At 36.7% G+C, this 24,353-nt stretch overlaps 1 pseudogene; it reads right to left on the reverse strand.

Moving 5' to 3' along the window:
- Nucleotides 1–24,353, reverse strand: part of LOC127685017 (ubiquitin-conjugating enzyme E2 G1-like) — a 122,321-nt pseudogene that overhangs the window by 8,498 nt on the left and 89,470 nt on the right.

The following is a 24,353-nucleotide window of genomic DNA, read 5'->3' on the forward strand; positions in this document are numbered from 1 at the left end:
ATTTAGAGAACTGAATGATTGTTTAAAAAAAAAAAAAGGATTTGTATCTAGTACCTTTATAGGGGCTCACAATCACCTGTGACTACATATGAACAGATACCATAGGCAAAATGCCTGCCATATTCTTTAGTTTTACCCTCCCTAGTACAGAGGATCAAATTCCTCTAATCTTTTTTTTTAATTGAATTTTCGAGACAGAGTTTTTCTGTATAAACCTGGCTGTCCTGGAACTCACTCTGTAGACCAGGCTGGCCTCAAACTCAGAAATACGCATGTCTCTGCCTCTCAGAGTGCTAGGAGTACAGGTATGTACCACCACTGCCCGGCAAAATCCTCTATTCTTAAAGGAAGTTTTGTTAATACAATATCAAGAACAGATTTGTAGAGCCTGGCGGTGGTGGTGCACGCCTGTAATCCCAGCACACTGGGAGGCAGAGGCAGGTGGATTTTTGAGTTCGAGGCCAGCCTGGTCTACAGAGTGAGTTTTAGGACAGCCAGGACTACACAGAGAAACCCTGTCTCGAAAAAATCAAATCACAAAAAAAAAAAAAAAGAACACATTTGTAAAATGTTAATATCTGGGAGTGGTTGGATATGCAGAGAAGGAACATTTGTAATCAGTTTAATTTCTTTCTCTTTCTTTCTTTCTTTCTTCCTTCCTTCCTTTCTTTCTTTCTTTCTTTCTTCCTTTCTTTCTTTCCTTCCTTTCTTCCTTCCTTCCTTCCTTCCTTCCTTCCTTCCTTCCTTCCTTCCTTCCTTCCTTCCTTCCTTCCTTGTTTGCTTGCCTTCTTGCTTACTTTTTTTTGGATTTTTCGAGACAGGGTTTCTTTGTGTAGCTAGCCCTGGCTATCCTGGAATGCACTCTGTAGCCCAGCTATTGTTATGCATTTTGATTAAAAAAAACTTTTAAAAGGTTTGGTTCATCAGGCACTTAAAAGAAATAGGCAAAAAGCAGGAGAAAAACATGTGGCTGTGACTTCTTTCTGGTGGCTTAAGTGAAAAACTCTCTGACTGTGAGTTTGAGGCTAGCCAAGTTGACAGAGCAAGTTCCAGGCCAGGCCTGCAGGGCCTACTCAAAGAGAAACACTATTTTGAGGCCAGACAAAGCAAAGCAGAAAAGGTTCTGCTTTTCAATTTACAGACATATGCTTTTTGTTGTTGTTGTTTGGTTGGTTTTTGGGTTTTGGTTCCCCACCCCCACCCCCAAGACTGGGTTTCTCTGTATAGCCCTGGCTGTCCTGGAATTCACTCTGTAGACCAGACTGGACTCAAACTCAGAAATCCGCCTGCCTCTGCCTCCCAGAGTGCTGGGATTACAGGCGTGCGCCCACTGCCTGGCCTTTTGTTTTTCTTTTTTTTGGGTTTGACGTATGCTTTTTCTAGTACTATTGACCATAGAATTTTGATCATGAAGGCGTGTTGGATTTTGTTTGTTTGTTTGTTTTGTTTTTTTGTTTTTCGAGACAGGGTTTCTCTGTGTAGCTCCAGCTGTCCTGGAACTCACTCTGTAGACCAGGCTGGCCTCAAACTCAGAAATCTGCCTGCCTCTGTCTACCAGAGTGCTGGGATTACAGGCGTGCATCACCACCGCCCGGCAACAAAACCAACTTTTAATAAACAAGTAGATACCAGGAAATGCTCACAAAAATACTTAGCCTTTATTTCTCTTTCCTATAACAACCATTCAAAGAATGCAGAGACAATAGTAATTTTTAATTTTTATTTTTTCGAAGTAAAAAAAAGGCCTCAGCCTGGCGGTGGTGGTGCATGACTGTAATCCCAACACTCTGGGAGGCAGAAACAGTCAGATTTCTGAGTTCAAGGCCAGCCTGGTCTACAAAGTGAGTTCCAGGACAGCCAGGGCTACACAGAGAAACCCTGTCTTGAAAAAACCAAAAACCAAAAACCAAAAACCAAAAAAAAAAAAAAAAAAAAAAGCCTCAAACCAAGACAACTACAAGATAATTTTATGAACATATATCATAATGAAATCCATTATTTTGAATACTAATGAAAAGGAATAGATTTTAATTGTTCTTACTAAAAAATTAGTGAGGGAATTAATGTATGCCAACTAGATCAAATTTGCTATGGCACAGTATCTAGATATTGTGCAATATCTGGCTTCTCATAACCGTATTTATCCTACATATTTCAAAATAATCCATTATACATAGATTATACAAAATAATCCATTATACATAATAAATTTTTATTTTTATGAAAATGTGGACACAAAGAGATGCATATATGTAGTAAGTTTCACGTTGAGTTTTATTAAGAGAGAATAAAAAGGGTAAAGGATAGAAGGAGCAGTTATTAGGCAAATACCTTACCGCAGCATCTACATTTGCAGGTGAGTCTCCATTAGGATCTGCCAGCATAGAAATGACACTAATCATGATGGTTTCCACAGTATGGATAGGTAACCAGCGTTCCTCTGGCTTCTCATAACCATATTTATCCTCCCCAGGCTCACGAAGAATAGAAATGAAAAACATCACCATTTTTATCAACTGTAAAATTATAGAATAAGAATTGTTTAAATTTGGTTACACATAATCTATTACAAATGTGATACTTATGTATATAAAACATTATTTACATGGAGATTTCCTAATGTAATCTACTAACTTTTAAGAATGTTACAGATTAACTATATTTTACATTCTTTAAAATTACAAGTAATTGCAGACCTCCGCTGCTGTCCCTGATTCAAAGGACATGCCGTCTCTTTTCTACTTCTCCAATTCTTTATTCTCAGCATTTACAGTTGTCTTTCTCTCAAATTCTAGTTAAGATGGTCCTCAAGGTTCAGCAAATAAAAATTTTAAAGGGGGAGGGTGATGTAATAATAATAAAAATTAACAGACTCAAAGAAAGACACACATTGGAGAGATATCTCAGTGATTAGAAGCATTGGCCATGAGCTGGAGAAATGGCTCAGCGGCTAAGAGCACTGACTGCTCTTACAGAGGTCTTGAGTTCAATTCCCAGCAACCACATGGTGGCTCACAACCAAATGTAATAAGATATGATGCCCTCTTCTGGTGTGTCCTAAGTCTGCTATAGTGTACTCACATATATAAAATAAATAAATATATCTTTAGAAACACTGGCTGCTCTCACAGAAGACCAGAGTATGATTCTGAGAACTCACATGAGAGTTCACACCCTACAGTCCCAGAGAATCTGACACCCTTTTCTGGCCTCTGTGGATACCAGGCATGCATGTGGTATACAGACATATATATATAAGCAAAACATCCACATACAAAAAATAATAAAATAGGGGCTAGAGAGATGTTGCAGTGGTTAATAACACTGGGGCTCTTGCAGAGGACCTAAGTTTAATATCCAGCATCCACAAGGCAATTCACAATCATCTGTAATTCTGCTTCCAGGGGAGCCAACACCTTTGTCCTACATCCATGGGTACATGGTACACATACATATATGCAGACAGAACACTCATAAACATAAATATACACAATAACAAAAGCTTTAAAATAAATAAGTGATACTCATAATCTACTTCACAAACTCATTTTAAATGCAAGTTCCATATAGTAACAGTCAGTGGGGTAGAAATACAGAAATATCCTCAATTTTATAGGGGATAAAGAAAGACACAACTATATCTCACTTTGCACTATTTTATCCAAAAGTAAATATTCTCAAAAAATCCTACAGTGTTAATCTATAAACATATTCAAATAATTATATCAGCAATTAATAAAAGTAACTTTTCACAGTAAATGTCTTCTGTCAAAAATACTATTATTACTTGAAGAAGTTTACAAAACAAGTAGGAATAAATAAATTTTCTGAGTATAAAAAGATCCACACATCAAATGAGATACAAGAAGAAAGGAGGAGTGGCCCCTGGTTCTGGAAAGACTCAGTGAAACAGTATTCGGCAAAACCAGAACGGGGAAGTGGGAAGGGGTGGGAGGGAGGACAGGGGAAGAGAAGGGGGCTTACGGGACTTTCGAGGATTGGGGGGGCTAGAAAATTTACATTTCAAAATCATTTGAAATGTAAATAAATTATATCGAATAAAAAAATTAAAAAAAAAAAAGAAAAAAAAAGACTGTTATAAGACTTTCAAAAAAAAAAAAAGATTTCAATCAGTAATAACATATGTATGCTTGTTTGGTTGGCTGTTGTTTTGAAAGAGTTTTAACTGTCCCTGTTAGCAATCTTCCTATCCCACCTCATGGTTAAAGAACACAGGGAGACTGAGGGAATAGGGAGAGACAGAAACAGAAGGAGGGAGGGAGGAAAGGAGGGAGGGTGGGTGTTTGTATGTCAAGGGATATAAAATTAATCAATCCAACAAGTACTTTTGGAAGCCCTACTGTAAAGCAAAATTACTCTTCACATGTAATAAAAAACTCATGTTTTTGCTGATTTATACAGAAACTTCCCTTTAACTGAGGTTTCTCTTCTTAACCCACTCCCATGGCTTGTGAAATCCAACACAATGGAATTAACAAATAAAAAAGGAACAGTATTAAACATTGTTAACATTCAGCCCAAAATGTTGTTTATGTTTTCCCCTACGTTTTACAAAATAAGGAACTGTCTTTGAAAAAATGAGATTGAATAATTGTATATAATTCCATCAGAAGGAATCTACTTAAGATCAAGATTTGGAAGATAGGAACTGAAGGGTATATGTAGCTCAGAGAAAAGAGGACTTGCCCAGAATGCATAGCCTTGGTCCCACATCCAGCATCCTATAAACCAGTCATGACAGCACATATTTATAAGTTCAACACTCAAGAGGTAAACATAAATAGAAAGATTAGTAGTTCAAGGATATCCTTAGCTGCAAGATCAAGGCCAGCCTGGAATGCATTAGACCTTGTATCAACCCCCAACCCCCAAATCATTAATGGGTCTGTTAAGATTACTCCATTGTTAAGAGTATTCGCTGTTCTTCCAGAGGACTTGAGTTTGATTCCCAGCAACTATGTGGCAGCACAACCTTATATAATTGTAGTCCTAGGGTATACAAAACCCACTTTTGTGATCTTGAGGCACCAGGTACACATATACAAGGACCCACCTACATGCAGGCAAAGCACCCATACACACAGAACAAATTAACAATAATATAGTGTGGTGGCCCATGCCTTTAATCACATAATATAGGAGGTGGAAGCAGACAGATTTCTGAGTTCCATGCCAGCCAAGGGTAGATGATAAGACCTGATAGATAGATAAATAGATAAGATAGATAGATAAGATAGGCACAATAGATAAGATACATAGATAGATAAGATATATAGATAAGACAGATAAGATAGATAGATAGATAATAGATAAGATAGATAGATAGATAGATAGATAGATAGATAGATGATAGATAAGATAGATAAGATAGATAGATAGAAAGATAGATAGATAGATAGATAGATAGATAGATAGATAGATGGATAGATAGATACATAGGATAGATAAGATAGATAGATGGATAGATAGATAGATAGATAGATACATAGGATAGATAAGATATATATATATAGAGAGAGATAGATAGATAAGATAGATAGATCGGATAGATAGATAGGATAGATAGATGATAGATAGATAATAGATAAGATAGAGAGATAAGATAGATAGATAGATGATAGATAGATAAGATAGATAATAGATAGATAGACAGATAAGATAGATAGATAGATAGATAGATAGATAGATAGATAGATAGATAGATAGATAGATAGATAGATAGATAGGATGGGTGGATACATACATACATATGTACATACATACATACATACATACATGCATAAGCAAACCCCACAATAATAATAATAACAATTTTAAAAGAAAATGACTTTTAGAAAGCAATCATTTGGTAGAACAGTAATGGTGAATGTTTTTTGTCCCAGTACTCAGAAGGCAGAGGCAGGAAGATCTCTAAGAGTTAGAGGCCAGTCTAGTTTACAGAGTGAGTTCCAAAACAACCAGGACTACACAGAGAAACCCTGTCTCAAGAAACAAAAACAATTACTAGTCATTTAAATTTGAATCATTTTAGATTTAAAGCTATAGAATCTTAAAATATTTTAATTTCACACGTCACTTCAAAAATCTATCTCATTAATTAACAGATTAATATCTGTTGACATGAAATTTATTTTTATTGTACTATATATAGCAAATAAAATTACAATTTTTTCCATTTCTCAGTTAAGAATTAAAAATCACAATGATACACAATTACAACCACTATACATCTTCCTCAAATCAAATTGCCTATACAAATTCTTTACTTTCCCTAAATCTTCAGTATCTAAAATGCCCCGTTCTATTTTAATTAAATATTTCACTGAAGCAGAATCACACAATCAGTTTTGTTCTTTTAAATTTGTCATATTTCAATTATCATGTCTTCAAGATTCATCATTAAATGTTGGTAGAATGCATTCCAAGTTGAATGACCAAAATTAGAATCATGTCGAATCACACTTTTAAAATAAATATGTCATTTATATAGTCATCAGAAATAAACACTGATGCCATTATGGCTGTCTTATTCAAGACAAAAGTTCTTCTATACTGACACTGTTTAAATTCTAGTGATCTCTGATTTAAGCAACGTTTCCAAAAGTATGTTGAATGACAACTATGTTCTCTGTGAGATGTTAATTATTAACTCTATAGCTAGCTATACACTTAATATTTACATTTATCTTGCCAAAATGCTCTTAATTCCCCATACAATGTTTTGTCTGTTATTTTTTCCCTTTCATCTCATTGCTCTTTACAGATGGATTTATTTCTAATACTAAATCTACTTGAAAACCCTGTATGAAAGCTAGGCATGACAGTACAAATCTTTAATTCCAGCACATGACAGGCAAAAGCAGGATAATTTCTGAGTTTAATGCCAGCCTGATCTACATACATAATTTCAGGCCAGCCAATGTTACAGTGACAACCTGTCTCAAAAATAAAAGAACCAACCAACCAAACAAACAAACAAACAAAAAAAAACTAAACCAAAATGACAAACAAGTAAAAACCAACAACAGAAGAGAGAGAGAGGTCTAAACTGAAATACATCTAAGCTACACAAATTACTATTTGCCATGTAGTGTTTTGGAAATTATTTTATTATTATTATTGTGTGTATCTATGAACACATAGGCCACAGACCATGTGCAGAGGCCAGAGCATAACTTAGTGGAATGCGATCTCTACCTTTATATGGATTCCAGGGATCAAACTCAGATTACTCGGCTTCCATGGCAAGAACTTTAACTCACTGAACAATTTTACCAGCTATCCCCATAATAACTTTAACACCCAACACATTTTTCATCTAGTTGAAGCATACAATCCAATTGTTTCTATATAGTACACTTCTCAGTTATACAACCAAAGCACACACATTTTTAGGAACTTTTGTCGTCATTACCACCCCCACAAATTCTTTTATAATCTATATTGACCCTTCTCCCCTTCAAGCTGTCCAGCAGTCCTAAACAACCATGAATATACTCTTCAGAGTTGCATATTCTTGAAATTTCATAAGTGGAATTATTAAATGATTGCTTCCATCTGTTTGTTAATTTGAAAAAAAATATTTATTTTCCATGTATGAACATATGCCTGTGTATGGCCGTGCATGTGAAGGCAGACACTGACAGATACCAAAGGCATCTGGTTTAACTTTTTTGTTACCAAATCATACCAAACACTTTTATAAATCAAATCACGTTTCATTATATGTATATGCAGTATTTTGCTTTTACTTTCACCAACTGATAGGCACTAGTATTATGGCTCACTTTTAGCCATAACTTTTTAGCTAACATAAATAATTCTGCAATCTATAAGATTTTGGGATACACCTTTACAACTTTCTTTGTTATATAGCTAGAAGAATACATGTTTGCATCATTACCACATATATTTTATGGAATGTTGAAGAGCAAATCTAAGATTTTGTGCATGCTAGGTAAACACTCCCAGAGTGTGGTAGTGGCTCTTGCCTGTAAGCTGACCAATTGGCAACTTAAGACACAATGATTACCAAAAGTTCAAGGCAAACTTTAGCTACATAGTGAGGTCCATGCTGATCTGGAACTCAAGCCTGCTACTCCTCATCTCCAAACAAAGCAGAAAACTAAGAAAAAAGAAAGAAAAGGGAAGGAAGGAAAGGAAGGAAGGAAGGGAAGGAAGGAAGGAAAGAAGGAAGGAAGGAAAGAACCTAAGAACCTTTGTATTTAGAGTCAATTACAAGACCATATGCACAAAAAAACCATAAAATCACTTAGCACTTTTACTGAGATAGTTGTGAAATCTTTAGTGACAGATCATTAAACTTGCAAATGTGAAAATAAAATTAGAATACTTACCATTTGGGGGTCAAATATCTGTAATGAATTTCATTTTAGGAGGCCGGAGGGGATAATCTTTTGGGAAAATGAGATAAGCCTTAAAAACACCACCTTCACTGAAAAAATAAAAGAAAAACCAGGTTCATGAATTTAAGTTATTCTTTATAAGTACTCAATCAGACAAATAAAAGGGTACAGATGATAAGCCAACAAAAAAGGTAGACAAAAATACTAGTTTCCTAAATACAAATACACAATTCAATAAACTACTATAAGTTCTGCTTTGCTAAACTCTTAGGTAATTAGTAAAACTAAAAGGAACACTTGGAAACAGAGGTGTCCAGATCAGATTATTGGTGATATGGTAAAAGTCTTTTCAGTATATGTCTTCAAATGAAATTCAGGAAGTTTAATCTTGTCTACATGATTCAATTTGCTGAATTTTCTATATTGGTTTCAAATAATCTTTCTTCTATGATCTGCTCATACCCAGACCTCTTTCTCATCTTAAAGTTTAGGCATATATTTTGTGATTTCCCTTTCTGGTATCAGATTGCCATACTTCTATTTATCTCGTTTGTTCATTTCATCATATATTAAAACTTCATTAGAAGGACAGTAATAAATAAAAACGTCTCCCAGAGAGGTTTTATACTACTAACTTTCCAGAATGGAAATGCTGCAATATTGATACTCTGTCTGTACTATCTAATGTACTACCCAGTAACACTCTGAAAATGGCTTGTGTCTTGGTTAGTTTTTATTATCTACTTGACCCTAGAACCACCTGAAAGGAGAACACTTCCATTAAAGAATTTTCTGGGTCATATTTGCCTATGATAATGTCTGTGAAAGATTGTCATGACTGATGACTGACATGGGAGGACCCAGTCCACTGTGAATAGCAATCCCTGAGCAGATGAATTATGTGAATGCTAACTGGAGACTACAGAAATTATTCAATTGTTAAGAGTACTTATTCTTGCAGAGGATATAGGTTTGATTCCCAGCACCCAAATGGCAACTCACAATTAACTGTCCATACAGCTAGAAGAAATCAAGTCAGCCTTAGGAAGCAAAAATGACTAAATGGTGATATTCACATGGAATTCTAGCACCTGATATCTAGCTCAAGGTCATCCTGGGCTACGCAGCAAGACCCAATCTCTAAAAGGTGTGTATTAGACTGATAAGATGGTTCAGGAAATAAAGGCACTTGATACACAAGCCTGACACCTGAGCTCTGTCACCAAAACCTACTTAAAGATGGATGGAAAGAACAAACTCTACAAATTTGTCACCTGGCCTCTTTATCTATGCTGTGGAGCACATACCCACATACACATTATGCACACTCACACTAACAAGTAATTTTTAAAAGATGGGGACAGACATAAAAATAGAAACACAGCTGTGGTCACAGCCAAGTGGTTAAGGCAATAGACTAGAAATCCTTTCTCCAAGCACAGGTTCCAATCCTGCTGACTATTTGCTGGTCTGTTTAAGCCCATGTATAATGTTAACACTCAACAGAATGCTGTTCTTCATCCTTCAAGTTTGGGGGAAGTCTCTAGTCACTGTGGTTATGAGCTTGGAGGATTGTAGTGCGGGATTATGAATAGAGATATTGCTATATATGTATACTAAAAAAAAGTGAGGGGCTGGAGAGATGGTTCAGCAGTTCGAGCACTCATTGATTGCTCTTCCAGAGGTCCTGAGTTCAATTCCACATGGTGGTTCACAACCATCTGTAATGGGATCTGATGTCCTCTGATATATGTGAAAACAGCTACAGTGCATTCATAAACATAAATTAATCTTTAAAAAGAATATAGGAAAGAAAAAATGGCAGAGATCCTATCTCAAAAGAAAAAAGCCAGGCTCTGAGTTGGAAGCCAGCCTGGTTTCCAGAGTGAGTTCCAGGACAGCCAAAGATACATAGTGAAACCCTGTCTCAAAAACAAAATCAAATGATGATGATGATGATGATGATGATGATGATAACAGCAATAATAACAATAAGAACAACACGTTACATGTAACAGTTATCAACTGTAGGATATAAGACATGGGATCCTTTTAATGTGCTTTGCACATTTCAGTACAGATTGAAATTTTAATTATAAATTCTGGTTTTTATTACTTTTTTCTGCTTAAAAAATGTTTGAGATTATTAAGCAGTTGAGGGAACTAGCTGATATTCCAGAAAACCAGGCTTTAATTCCCAACACACACAGAGACAAGCATCTGTAACTCTAATTCCAAGGCTATCAGCTGCCCTCTTCTGGACTCCATAGGCACTGCATGCACAGGGTAAACATTAAAGGGGATGTGGGGAGCTAGGGCATGCTATTAATATCAAATATTTCCAAATAGTAAGGAGGTAAGCTGAGGGCTCAGAGTCTGAAAAGAAAATCACACTTGATGAAAACAGTAAGAAAAAGTTCATAAAAGATTAAATGGAAAAATGGTAAAGCGCACAATGAAGGGGATAATTTGGTGAAAAAATTAACATTTATATATGGAGAGTCTGTGTGGTTGTGCATGCTTGGCAACTCAAGGTGATTCTCATAAGTTCAAGGCCAGCCTAGTCAAATAATAAAGACCATATCAGCCTGAGAAAGATCTTTTCTCTTGATTTTAAGGGTGGGGGATTAAAAGAGGGTGGTATATAATACAAATAAAGGTCTCTAAAAAAGGAATAAAACTAGTTTCTGAGGCAATGGGAGGAGACTAGCAGAAAGACAACTAGGAACAGAGGTCCTCTAATATATAGCAAGGTACTGAAGGCTAGTCTTGGATACATGAGACCCGGCCTCCAAATAATAAGTCATCAGAAATTAGCTAGAAGTGAAAAAAATAAAATAAAATAAAGCTAGTATAAAGCATAACCATGAAAAAGGAACGATGTAAGGCTGGAGGAATGACACAGAGCACTTACTACTCTTGCAAAGGCTCAGTTCTCAGCATCTGCATGTGGCAGCTCACAGCTGCCTGGTCCTCCAATTTCAGGGATCCAGTGCCTTCTTCAGGCCTCCAGGGGCACCTGCACCCATGTGATGTTTATATTACCCATTCAGACACATGAACACAATCTTTTTAGTTTTTTTAAAAGCTGTCTTTTTCCCATGGAGGGATGAACATAAAATGTAGCACAGATATCAAGGATTAAAAAGAAAGTAATTAGTCTTAAAAATAAGCATTTTAAAATTAGAGTAGAAAATAAGTAGACAGACAGAATTTGAGAAAGCTAGAAATCCATAAAAGAGCCAAGAATATATGTAAAGGGGTATTAGAAAAGTCTCTACAAAATATCTGCACCTCATTTCTCCCAGGTCATTTCATTTTGGTTGATTTAATTCATTCAAAAGCTTCACAATATCTGACTGGAATTCTCATGCTAAAAAGTAGCTACTACCCCTCTAAATTGTGTAATTAAATAAGTAATTGTCAAATTTACTTAATAGTGTTGACCTAAAAAAATTTAAGGCAGATGTTTTTCTAATAATTACGCCAGTTCTCAAATATTTTTTTTAAATGGATTCACTTATCCTCTACTTTACCTAAGGATCATCTACCTGTTCCTCTCCTACCTCACTTTACCCACTCCCCAAAAAAACCACCTTACATAAATAAATAAATAAATAAATAAATAAATAAATAAAAAAAATAATTAATAAATTAAAAAATTAAAAAAAAAAACCCACCTGGCTTAGTGGCAGCCAATTTGTGAGTATACAAACTTTCAGTGTCCAGTTAGGACAGAGGAACTAAAAAACTCATAGGTAAAAATCACAAAGTAGACAGACAGACTGTATTTATTATTGTTCACACATAAAAAGATTTGACTATGGGGACGAAAAAAGACATTGAAGTAGCAGTGAAGTAAAAATATTTCTCCATGTAGAAAGTATTGGTAGAAAGTATTGGAACAATTAACATGATGTTAAGGAATTATATAACCAACTGCTGAACATTTGAAAACCAAGGTCATATTTCTGGCACAAAACCTCCTTTTGTTATTTTTGTAAATTAAATCACAAAAGTCTTAGCTGGGTATGGCACATGCCTATAATCTAGCATTGGAAAGTATGAGGCAGAAGGCCTACTGAATTTAAAGTAACCCAAACTACATATCAAGACCCCCCTTTCAATTAAAAACAAAAACAAAAAACAAAAACTCTATTTTGGGGTTCAGAATCTGTCAGTGGTCCAGCACTTGCCTAAAGAGCTTGGTCCTTTCTTTCCAAATGTTATACACATAAGAAAAGTTACTTGGAGGAAGCGGTTTGGGTCAAGATAGGGTTTCTCTCTGTAGCACTGACTGTCCTAGAATTCTCTCTATAGACTAGGCTGGCCTCAAATTCAAAGATCAGCTTGTCTCTGCCTCCTCCCAAATGCTGGGATTAAAGCCATGCACCACCAAACCTGGCTAAGAAAATCTATTCTTGGCAGCACTAGAAAAATTCAATATTGGATACAGATTTTAAAAACATTATGCTAGGTGAAGATGGGGAAAATAACTACATGTCTTAGGGTTTTACTACTGTGAACAGATACCACGACCAAGGCAAGTCTTAAAAAAGGCAATATTTAATTGGGGTTGGCTTACAGTTTAGAGGTTAGTCCATTGTCATCAAAGCAGGAATCCAGATACTCACTGGTACAGGAGAAGCTGAGAGTTATATATCTTCATCTGAAGGCAGCTAGTAGGACTGACTTCCAGGCAGCTAGGGTGAGGGTCTTAAGCTCACACCCACAGTGACACACCTATTCCAACAAGGCCACACCTCCGAATAGTGCCACTGCTTGGAACAAGCATATAAGCCATCACACTACATAAATACTCAGTAACTATCAATCTTTTTGTTTTGTTTTTCAAGATGTTTCTCTCTGTAACAGCCCTGGCAACTATCAGTCTTAAAGTAACACTTAAATGTACTAGGCACTGATTACACAGACTGTAAATAGTGTGGAGTGTCCTTTAGTAATTAAGTGAAGGTTAGTTATACTATCACAAAACAGCATACCATATTTTTACAGAATTTTGGCATAACACTTTCTCTGAGTTAACACCTCAGACCACTATCACTGAGATTTAAATACCACTCAAATCCATGCCAACTTATTTTCAATCAGTCTATCCTCTTCACATTATTGAAATAACTACAAGATCACTTTCTTGCACTTAAGTCAATAAGTGCTTTTTAAGAACATACTATAAAGTACTTAGAATTAACAGCCTTGTAAATGTCATTTAAGTCTGTCTGCTTTTCCTTGTCTTCTTTATCTTTTTTTTATTCGATATATTTTTTACTTCCATTTCAAATGATTTCCCCTTTTCTGGCTCCCCACTCCCCGAAAGTCCCATAAGCCCTCTTCCCTCCCCCTGTTCCCCCATCCACCCCTTCTTTTAAGGTTTATTTATTTTATATATGAGTACATTGCAGCTATCTTCAGACACACCAGAAAAGAGCATCAAATCCCATTAACAATGGTGGTGAACCACCATGTAGTTGCTGGGAATTGAACTCAGGACCTCTGGAAGAGCAGTCAGTGCTCTTAACTGCTGAGCCATCTCTCCAGCCCTTTATCTTTCATTCGTAAGCACACTTCTCTAACACAGTAGTTCTTAACCTTCCTAATGTTGCAATCCTCATGTTGTGGCAACCTCCAACAATAAAATAATTTTTTGCTGCTACTTCATGACTGTAATTTTGCTTTTGTTATGAATCATAAATGTAAATATGATATGCAGGATGGTATCTGATATGACCTCTATGAAAGGGTCATTCAACCACCACCAGGGGTTGTGCCTCACTGGTTGAGAGCCACTGCCTTACCACTTGGCCCTTTCCCCAACATTTTGTGCTTCCTTACTCTTTTTCTAAGCTCCCTCCCACCCTCCACCACAGCCATGTAAACTAACCTCTTATGTGGACAGTTTAAATGGCAGGGTCTTCTCCTTCTCTCCTCCGTTGTCCTCCACTAAGAAGCTATTAAGATTTAGTTTGCCAGATCTCGGGTTTTTCTTTCAAACTCTAATAAAATTGTCCTAGTACCTATCTCCCCCAACAAGTAACATTTTAAAAAGCTTCCATTTATAAAGTCTTTCCCTGTCCTTTGTCCTGACACCTTTCTAGCTATTTTCTCAGGACCTGTCCCAGGCACACGTTCTCTTCTTCCCTAAACAAAAGTTACAGATTTCAGAAAAGCACTGGATAAAGTGGCCAGTGTCTCATTAGTACATTCAAAGTTGCCACAAACATGTCTGCTATTCACATTACAAACCAAAAGCCAACACTTTTAGAAACATACAGTGAGAAATACATTTTATAACCCACAACCAGAGTTGAATAGATGGCAGATGGTTCAGCAGTTAACAGCATTGATCTGTTTAAGGAGTCAGGTGGCTCACAACCACTACAAGCACAGTTCCAACGAGATCTTACAAGTTCAACCTCTGAGAAGCAACTCCACTCACATACACATACCTACACAGAGACCTGTATATGTACTGGGTTGGCTTGATATTGCTTGTATTCTAGTGCTAATACTGGTTCCTCAAGACCAGTATTAGCATTGCTCCAAAGACCAGAGAGTCCTAAAGTAGAGGCAATTGATGCTATGTGACCTGGGCCCCAAGTTATTTCCCATTGGTAAATAAAGATGCTCACAGCCTACAGACATAGGCAGGGATTAGGATTCCAGGGCTGGAGGTCAGAGGAAAACCTTGAGAAAGGGAAAGAAGGAAGTGAATGGAGGAGAAGCTGCCACCAGTTAGATTAATCTTGAAATAATGGCCATGTTGTATGGCCAGTTAGAGTTAAGTGCAACCCAGAAGAAACATGGCAAATTATATAATAGGACTATTGGCTGGGAAACAGAAATAATAGTATAGAGGATAGATATCTCCCCAGCTCTTAATGCTGATTAAGGCTTATTACAAATACAAAGTTTGAGTGTGTCTTTTATCCAGGAACTGAATGATCAAAGGAGGGTAGAAACTCGGGATTGGGATTTAAAATTTCTACAACATGAGCACATAATTATAGATAATAAAAATAAGCTGGGCAGTAGTTATACATGCCTCTAATTCCTGCACTCAAGAGACAAAAGCCAGCAAATTTCTGAGTTTGAGGCCAACCTGGCCTCACACACGTGCGCGGGGAGGGGGCAGTAAAATGGGGTGTTAATAAAAAGAATGAGCTGTTAACTAAAATGGTCTTACTATATGGACTTTATATGAGACAGGGTATCACTATGGAGCCCTGCTGCCTGGTGCTGGGATTAAAAGTTTGCACCACATGCTCGAGTAGCTATCTTTTAAAAACCCAGAAGTGTGTGTGTTTGTTGATCAAGTAATAATACTTGACACAAATGCATGTAAGGATAAAAAATTCAGTGATCCCTAAAGAGTTGAAGCTTTAAGCCTGGATTCCTAAACAATGTTCCATAAGAACTTGGTTTAGGAGAATAATTCTCATTATTTTATAGCTACACTAAGGGTAAAGGAATCCTATCATCAAAATGTTCCTCTGTATCCCCTAGAGGTACTGTGCCTGGAGGGAATAAAACCAAACACTATTTTAAACACAGAAGAATAAACATGAAGAACAGACCAGAACTGTGTTAGGATCATAGACCAGGTTACTTACATAGTATGATTTGCAAAATTTATAAAATTTACCTCAAATAACAATGTGATTGTGAGGGAGTTATCTCTAAACTGGTTTCCGGTGGCTACTGGCAGCTATGAAAGAATCCTAATGCCATGCCATGACCAGATTCACCTAAATCAACTGGCAAAACTGATGGATGCAAATATATCAATTTTCAAAGAAACATATGTTGTTTTCAAAGAAACATATGAAGCCGGGCAGTGGTGGCGCAAGCTTTTAATCCCAGCACTTGGGAGGCAGAGGCAGGCGGATTTCTGAGTTCAAGGCCAGCCTGGTCTACAGAGTGATTTCCAGGACAGCTAGGGCTACACAGAGAAACCTGTTTCAAAAAACCAAATCCAAAAACAAAAACAAAAACAAAAACAAAAACAAAACAAACATATGAGCAACAATGACTGCTAAAAACTATAACAAAGCATGAACCACCCTTTTCCCACTGTGTAAAACATGAACTCCCACATTGCTTTAACTTTTTCCTCTCTTTTTCCACCTTATTTTTGAGGGAGCTTCCCTCATTTCTGCCAAATGTCTACTCCAAGATAACTGGGTTAATTCTCCTATTTCTATCTCTCATCTTGCAACAGGAGTGTTGGGATCACAAACACAGGCTACTACATTACACTTTTTTACATGGGTTCTGGGAATTGTCATCACATTTCTATAGCAAACATTTATTGAGTCATCTTCACCAGCCCTTCTTTTCATATATATCCACTTTTTGAAAAAAAAAAAAAATATATATATATATATATATATATATATATATATATATATATTCAAACAGCTACTTGAGGGCTAGGGGGAAGGACTTACAAGAAGGAAGTGCACTCCCAAAGAATTGCAGATGTAAAGATCTGTTATCATTCTCTAGCTCATTCGCCTCATTTTCAACAACTGGTAGTTAGTTAATAAGTTATTTTATGTCCTAACACTAAACTAACAAAATATAGTCTTATAAACTATACTCTGTGAAGACCAGGTTATAAAATTATTAAAATAGACCTTGAAAGTTCCCTTAAGTTGTAAAACACAGATATACAGAATACATTCTATGTAAAAATCTCAGGGCCAGAGAGATGTCTCATTAGTTAAGAGTACTGGCAGTTCTTCCAGAGGCCCTAGGTTCAATTCCCAGCACCTATTGGTGGACAGGTCACAGCCATCTATAAGTACAGTTCTAGAGGTTCCCATGCCATCCACCTCCTCAGATACCAGACAAACACAGTGAATATATATGCATGCAAAACACCATACACATAGATATTAATTGATTTAATTACATAAAAAGGAGCTGTTTTTAAAAAGAAAAAATTGCAATCTTATTCTTTAATAAATAAGGCATTAAGAACAGTAAAACTGGGGCTGGAGAGGTAGCTAAGCAGTTAAGAGCACTGGCTGCTCTTCCAGGGGACCTGGGTTCAATTCCCAGAGCCCACATGGCAGTTCACACTTGTCTATAATTCCAGTTCCAGGAAATCAAACACCCTCACACAGACCTACATGAAGTCAAAACACTAATGAACATAAAAGAAAAATAAATTATTTTTAAAAAGTGGTGTTAAAAAAAATAGTAAAACTGTCATCCTTAATTATGGTGTTTCCTTTGGGGTCAAGGCATGGTAAACATGAGAAGGAAAATCATTTCCATAGGGAATTGAACCTAGGACCTCAGTACTCTTAACTACTGAGAAATTTCTCTAAATTGCATAGGACTTTTTTCTCTTTTGGCTGGAGCAATGGCTCAGAGGTTAAGAGCCTCTAAAGGATTTGAATTTGATCTTAATACTCATATCAAACAGTTTATAATCAGGTGTTACTCCAGCTCCAGGGGATCCAACAGCTATGGCCTCCTAGTGCACCTTCATTCACATGAACATAATCTCACAGAAGCACACATAAATATATAATTAGAGATGAAATTTTCTCTTCTCCAAGCTTACAAAAATTAATATCCTAAATTATAGAAGGTGTGTGTGTGTGTGTGTGTGTGTGTGTGTGTGTGTAAATTATTTACAGTCAGGCAATAGTAGCACACAGCACACATCTTAAATCCCAGGATTCAGGGGGCAGAACCATGCAGATCTCTGATTCTGAGGTCAATCTGGTCTACAGAGAAAGTTCCAGGACAGCCAGGGCTACACAGAAAAACCCTGTGTGTGTGTGTGTGTGTGTGTGTGTGTGTGGAGGGGGTTACATATAACCTCACTAGAAAAAGCTTTTCATAACATATTTATTCCAGCAGCAAGATAGCTTAAATTTCTGAAGCTATCTTTTTAAAAACATGTTTTAGACATTAGAGCTTCAAGCATAACACAAGGGCACATGATCACATTGAAATGATACTCGCTATAACCATTTTGCTTGCTACTTTAGAATTTTTTTCAATTTTCAAAATTAAGTTTTAATTTTAGTTGAAGGAGTGATGATGTCAGTTCCAGTATACTTACTAAAGTGTATCTGGAGGACCAATAATAAGGACTTCCCAACGATAGAGATCATTGTCATCTATTAAACCTGCTGAAAAGCCTTCCACTGGATTTTTGTTGAGTTCTGTGGAAAAAGAAAATTTCAATAAAAACTTTAAAACAGTTTTTTTCCAACAGGTAAATTAAAGAATGACCATAAATAAGCTATAAACTATGAAAACTATTAAAATGCTGCTTCATAACTATAACATTTCCATACAACAAGGAAGCCATGGGTATATTAACCTATCCAGATGGAATTGTTCTATCTTCCTACATCTACCTTGGGATTCAACCAAAGCTCTTAGCATTCTGGGTAGGTTTTATGAGAGGCAATCAAAATGCAAATAAGGCTGATTCTCACAAGAGATTTTAGTTGAAAGAAAATCAAAAGTCAAATCAAATCAGAAATGGCAAGTTTTCTATAGCCTTTAAGACAAATCCTTAAAAAACAACCAAAAGCACTTTTACATCAGAATTGCCGAGTTTTTTCAACTCTTACTTACATTAACATCTGTCTGATTGCCATGATGCCTTGAGGTACATTCAACTATGCAACAGGAATAACTTTCTAAGAATAGCTGGTGCCTACAGAAATAGTGATGGTATCATAAGATTCTTCTCTTCTAAACAGTGTGCTGCCATGAAGAATAGATGATGAGGGCAGAAAATTAAGAATCGAGACAAGGAACTAGTAAGGTAGAAAAACAAAGGCCAACAAAGGATCATCAAACAACAGGTTAGAAAGAGTATAACCTTAAGAGTTTACAGAGATGGACTTAATAAAATAAGGATGTCTTTGTAATGGGCAGATCGCATGAGTTTTTCAAATAGCCTTAAGTAAGTGTAACTGACATTAGAGGTATACTATATATACCTATATAATAGGTATATATAATAGGTATATTATATAATTTGATAATTTTAATATACTATCATCTTTGAAGGCAGGATAAGAATCATGATAGTAAGTATACACAACAATCACCAGAAAAGTTATTATTTTGTCAAGAGAGCTGAGGACTGACTGTTTCAAACTGGGCAGTAAGTAAGGACAAAACATGTTTAAGAGCAGTTCAGAAAGGACTTGCCAGAAATCTAAATGAGTACATGATTCTCATACAGTACTTGCCCATCATCAAGATAAGCCATCTAATCATGAAAGCAAATATAATACAACACAGAGTACTATAAAATGCCAAACAGTGTGCTGGTAACTATGGAAGCACTAACTCCATAACTTTGAGCAATCAAAGGTGGTTTTAATTCAACAATTACAACTTCATATAGGGCTATTAGGTCCATCTTCATTTGTCAATCTACTGGAATTTGAAATTACTTGGGAGACACACCTCTTGTGCATGTCTGAGGGTGCTTCTAAAACAGTTTAATTTGGAATGTGGTTGGAACTATTCTAAAAGGATTGTGAAACAGAATACAAGACTCATACCCACTCCCATCATTTTACTGCTGTCACATTGCAGCTATCATACCTTCCCAAGCATGAGGAACTAAATAATTGATGAACCATAAACAATTCTTCCTAAAGCTCTTTTGATCAATTATTTTGTCCAACTAACAATAAAGTAATTAATGTACATCACAACATGCAGACAACAGCAACAAAATGATAAAAATAAAGAATTAAATTGTATTTTAACACAAAGAACCTCTTTTCTTGGATTTTGAACACAGATTTTATAAATCTAATAAGCAAAGCAAACAGATAAAATCTGTATTTTAGAATACCATTAAGATATGATTTGCATTTTAAACTTATTATGTTTATAATCATATACCTTTCACTGAATCCCAACTATGTTGCTAGCTACTAAAAAAGAATACACATACACACTTTAGTATTGATGGGAATGGTTCCTTTGAGGTCTAGCTCAAGAACTACCCTCCTATCTTTGAAACCTTTTTAAAAATAATTTATTAAATAATCTTGACTTCTGTTAAAAATCCTATTCATTATAGTTGCAGCCTGTATTGTATTACCTAGCATTTGACTATCATGGGTTCATTGTTCCAGAAAAATATATAAGTAAGGACAATGTGAAATGGGTAACCTAAAAGCAGTACAAGGAATAGGGGTTAAAGAAGTACAAAAGAAGGGCATATAACAATCTTTAATAGCTTAAAAAAAAAAGGCAGGAAGAGCACCACAACTCTGAGGCCAGCCAAGTCTATATTGTGATGTCTAGTCTCAAAAGTTTAAAAAGGGGGAAGGGGGTGCAGCACAGAGGGACACACACATTTTATTCCAGAACATGGGAAGTAGAGGTGGGTTAAGTTGCAAAATGACTGTGACTAATAATGAGACCCTGCCTTGGAGGGAGAAAGGGAAAGAGAAAGACTTATAGGATATCTACAATGAAGAACTGGGCCTATACTGAACAAAGAGGCATAAATGAAACAAGATAAAATGGCAAAAACTGGAAAGTAAAGGCTTTTGTTAGCCATATTAAGTTTCAACTTCATACATGGAGCAATGATAACCCTTGGAAGAATTGGAATGTGTTTGTTCTTAATACATTTTCAAAAAGTAGGGCGAGCTTGGGAGATTTAAATGTTCAAAAACCAGTTTTAGAAGTTGGATAGATAGCCGGGTGTGGTGGCGCACGCCTGTAATCCCAGCACTTGGGAGGCAGAGGCAGGTGGATTTCTGAGTTCGAGGCCAGCCTGGTCTACAGAGTGAGTTCCAGGACAGCCAGGACTACACAGAGAAACCCTGTCTCAAAAAACCAAAAAAAAAAAAAAAAATAGTTGGATAGATGGCTCAGAGCTTAAAAGATGATATACCAGGGAGCTTGAGAGATGGTTCATTATTTAAGAGCACTGACTGCTCTTCCAGATGTCCTGAGTTTAATTCCCAGCAACCATATGGTGGCTCACAACCACCTATTATAGGATCCGATGCCCTCTTCTGGTATCTGAAGACAATTACATTGTACTCATATACATAAAATAAATAAATCTAAAAAAAAGAAAAAGAAAGAAAGAAAGGAAAAGAGAGGAAAAGAAAAAAAGAAAAAGAAAAAGATGACATAGCAGTTGCAGAGAACTTGAGTTTGATTCCCAATACCCATATTAGGTGTAACTCCAGCTCTAGGGGAGACAATGCCATCTTCTGGCCTCAAATGCACAAACCCATATACAGACACAAATGTATACATAGTTAAAAAAAAAGCAGTCATTCTTTAAAAACCATGCTAGGCATGTTGGTACATACTTATAAATAACACAAATACTGAAGATACTTGATGAAGTGGTGAAATGGTTTTGAAACTAGAAAAGGTTAATGGTTGTATAATACTGTGAACATAGATATGTTTATCTACTATTATTTGTATATATGTTGTTTATTACATTTGAACATAGTATATCTCATCTTAGTTCTTAAAATGACACAAATGTATTAAAATAGGAAACACAAGATGAGATACTTGTTTGAAAGGGGGAAACTTACTTAATGTTAGATTTCTACAGCACATATATGTTGTATATGTTGGGAGAGGGGCTGTATTTGCAGAGTTATAGACTGTACTTTGGACCTTGCATACACTAGGCAAGCCTGCTACCACTGAGTGACATCCTCAGAATATATCAGGGTTTTTGCCAGAGAGGAAAGCAGGAAAAAAAGAAGCTAATATGTTTAACAGAGTAAATAGCCAACAATGATAAGTGCACTCTTCTACAGCATGGAAACGTTATTTCAATTAAGGCCATTGGGTTCAAATAAGAGAGCCAAAACTATCTTCAGCATAAGCAGTAAAGATAACTAGAACAACACTAACAAGGTTAAGGTGGAAAAGTGCAAGTGGAAATTGTTTCTCTAAGGTTTCGATAGATAGAAAAATTACAGTAGCCATAGCGACGAGCAAATGAAATTCATGCAATCAAGTAGTTTTATTTGGTTGATTTTTCAGGTTTTTTTCTTTTTTTTTTTTCTTTTTTTTCTTTTTTTTTTAATTTTTTTTTATTCGATATAATTTATTTACATTTCAAATGATTTCCCTTTCCTAGCCCCCCCCCACCCCCCGAAAGTCCCGTAAGCCCCCTTCTCTTCCCCTGTCCTCCCACCCACCCCTTCCCACTTCCCTGTTCTGGTTTTGCTGAATACTGTTTCACTGAGTCTTTCCAGAACCAGGGGCCACTCCTCCTTTCTTCTTGTACCTCATTTGATGTGTGGATTATGTTTTGGGTATTCCAGTTTTCTAGGTTAATATCCACTTATTAGTCAGTGCATACCATGATTCACCTTTTGAGTCTGGGTTACCTCGCTTAGTATGATATTCTCTAGCTCCATCCATTTGCCTAAGAATTTCATGAATTCATTGTTTCTAATGGCTGAATAGTACTCCATTGTGTAGATATACCACATTTTTTGCATCCACTCTTCTGTTGAGGGATACCTGGGTTCTTTCCAGCATCTGGCAATTATAAATAGGGCTGCTATGAACATAGTAGAACATGTATCCTTATTACATGGTGGGGAGTCTTCTGGGTATATGCCCAGGAGTGGTATAGCAGGATCTTCTGGAAGTGAGGTGCCCAGTTTTCGGAGGAACCGCCAGACTGATTTCCAGAGTGGTTGTACCAATTTGCAACCCCACCAGCAGTGGAGGAGTGTTCCTCTTTCTCCACACCCTCTCCAACACCTGCTGTCTCCTGAATTTTTAATCTTAGCCATTCTGACTGGTGTAAGATAAAATCTTAGGGTTGTTTTGATTTGCATTTCCCTAATGACTAATGAAGTTGAGCATTTTTTAAGATGCTTCTCCGCCATCAGAAGTTCTTCAGGTGAGAATTCTTTGTTTAACTCTGTACCCCATTTTTTAATAGGGTTGTTTGGTTTTCTGGAGTCTAACTTCTTGAGTTCTTTATATATATTGGATATTAGCCCTCTATCTGATGTAGGATTGGTGAAGATCTTTTCCCAATTTGTTGGTTGCCGATTTGTCCTCTTGATGGTGTCCTTTGCCTTACAGAAACTTTGTAATTTTATGAGGTCCCATTTGTCAATTCTTGCTCTTAGAGCATACGCTATTGGTGTTCTGTTCAGAAACTTCTCCCTGTACCGATGTCCTCAAGGGTCTTCCCCAGTTTCTTTTCTATTAGCTTCAGAGTGTCTGGCTTTATGTGGAGGTCCTTGATCCATTTGGATTTGAGCTTAGTACAAGGAGACAAGGATGGATCAATTCGCATTCTTCTGCATGCTGACCTCCAGTTGAGCCTGGGCGGCAGCACCACATCTCCAAGTCCTGCAAGAGGCTAGCTGGGCTTCCGGGCGGCCAGCTGGGAGAAGTCAGTGTGCTCCTGTGAATCCAGTGGGCCCCAGTGGGAGCCTTCGGGTGCCTGCTTTGGGATCTGAAGATCCTGGGCAGCAGCACCCTGTCTACAAGCAGTGCAGGAGGTAAGCTGTGCACCAGAGGCCAACTGGGAAGGAGCCGCTTGCACTGGTGAGTCCAGCACTGACAAAACAAACTAACACCAGTGAGAACTAGATGGCAAAAGGCAAATGCAGGAATGTCACTAACAGAAATCAAGGCAATATGGCAACATCTGAACCCAATTCTCCTCTACCAACATGTCCTGGATACCCCATCATACCAGTAAAACAAGATTTGGATTTAAAATCACTGGTCATGATGCTTTTTTTTTTTTTTTTAAAGACACGATTTTGTCTTAGTCGGCCTGAAATTTGTATGTAGACTGGCTGGCCTTACCCTTTAGCCTCTTTGCTAAGACTACAGACATATGACACTGTAATGGTTGTGGTTATTGCTGCTGTTGTTTTAAATAGGATCTTCCCTTGCAGCCCAGGCTATAGAATCAGACCT

Source organism: Apodemus sylvaticus, chromosome 5 (assembly GCF_947179515.1).
Source record: "Apodemus sylvaticus chromosome 5, mApoSyl1.1, whole genome shotgun sequence".
NCBI classification, from domain to species: domain Eukaryota; kingdom Metazoa; phylum Chordata; class Mammalia; order Rodentia; family Muridae; genus Apodemus; species Apodemus sylvaticus.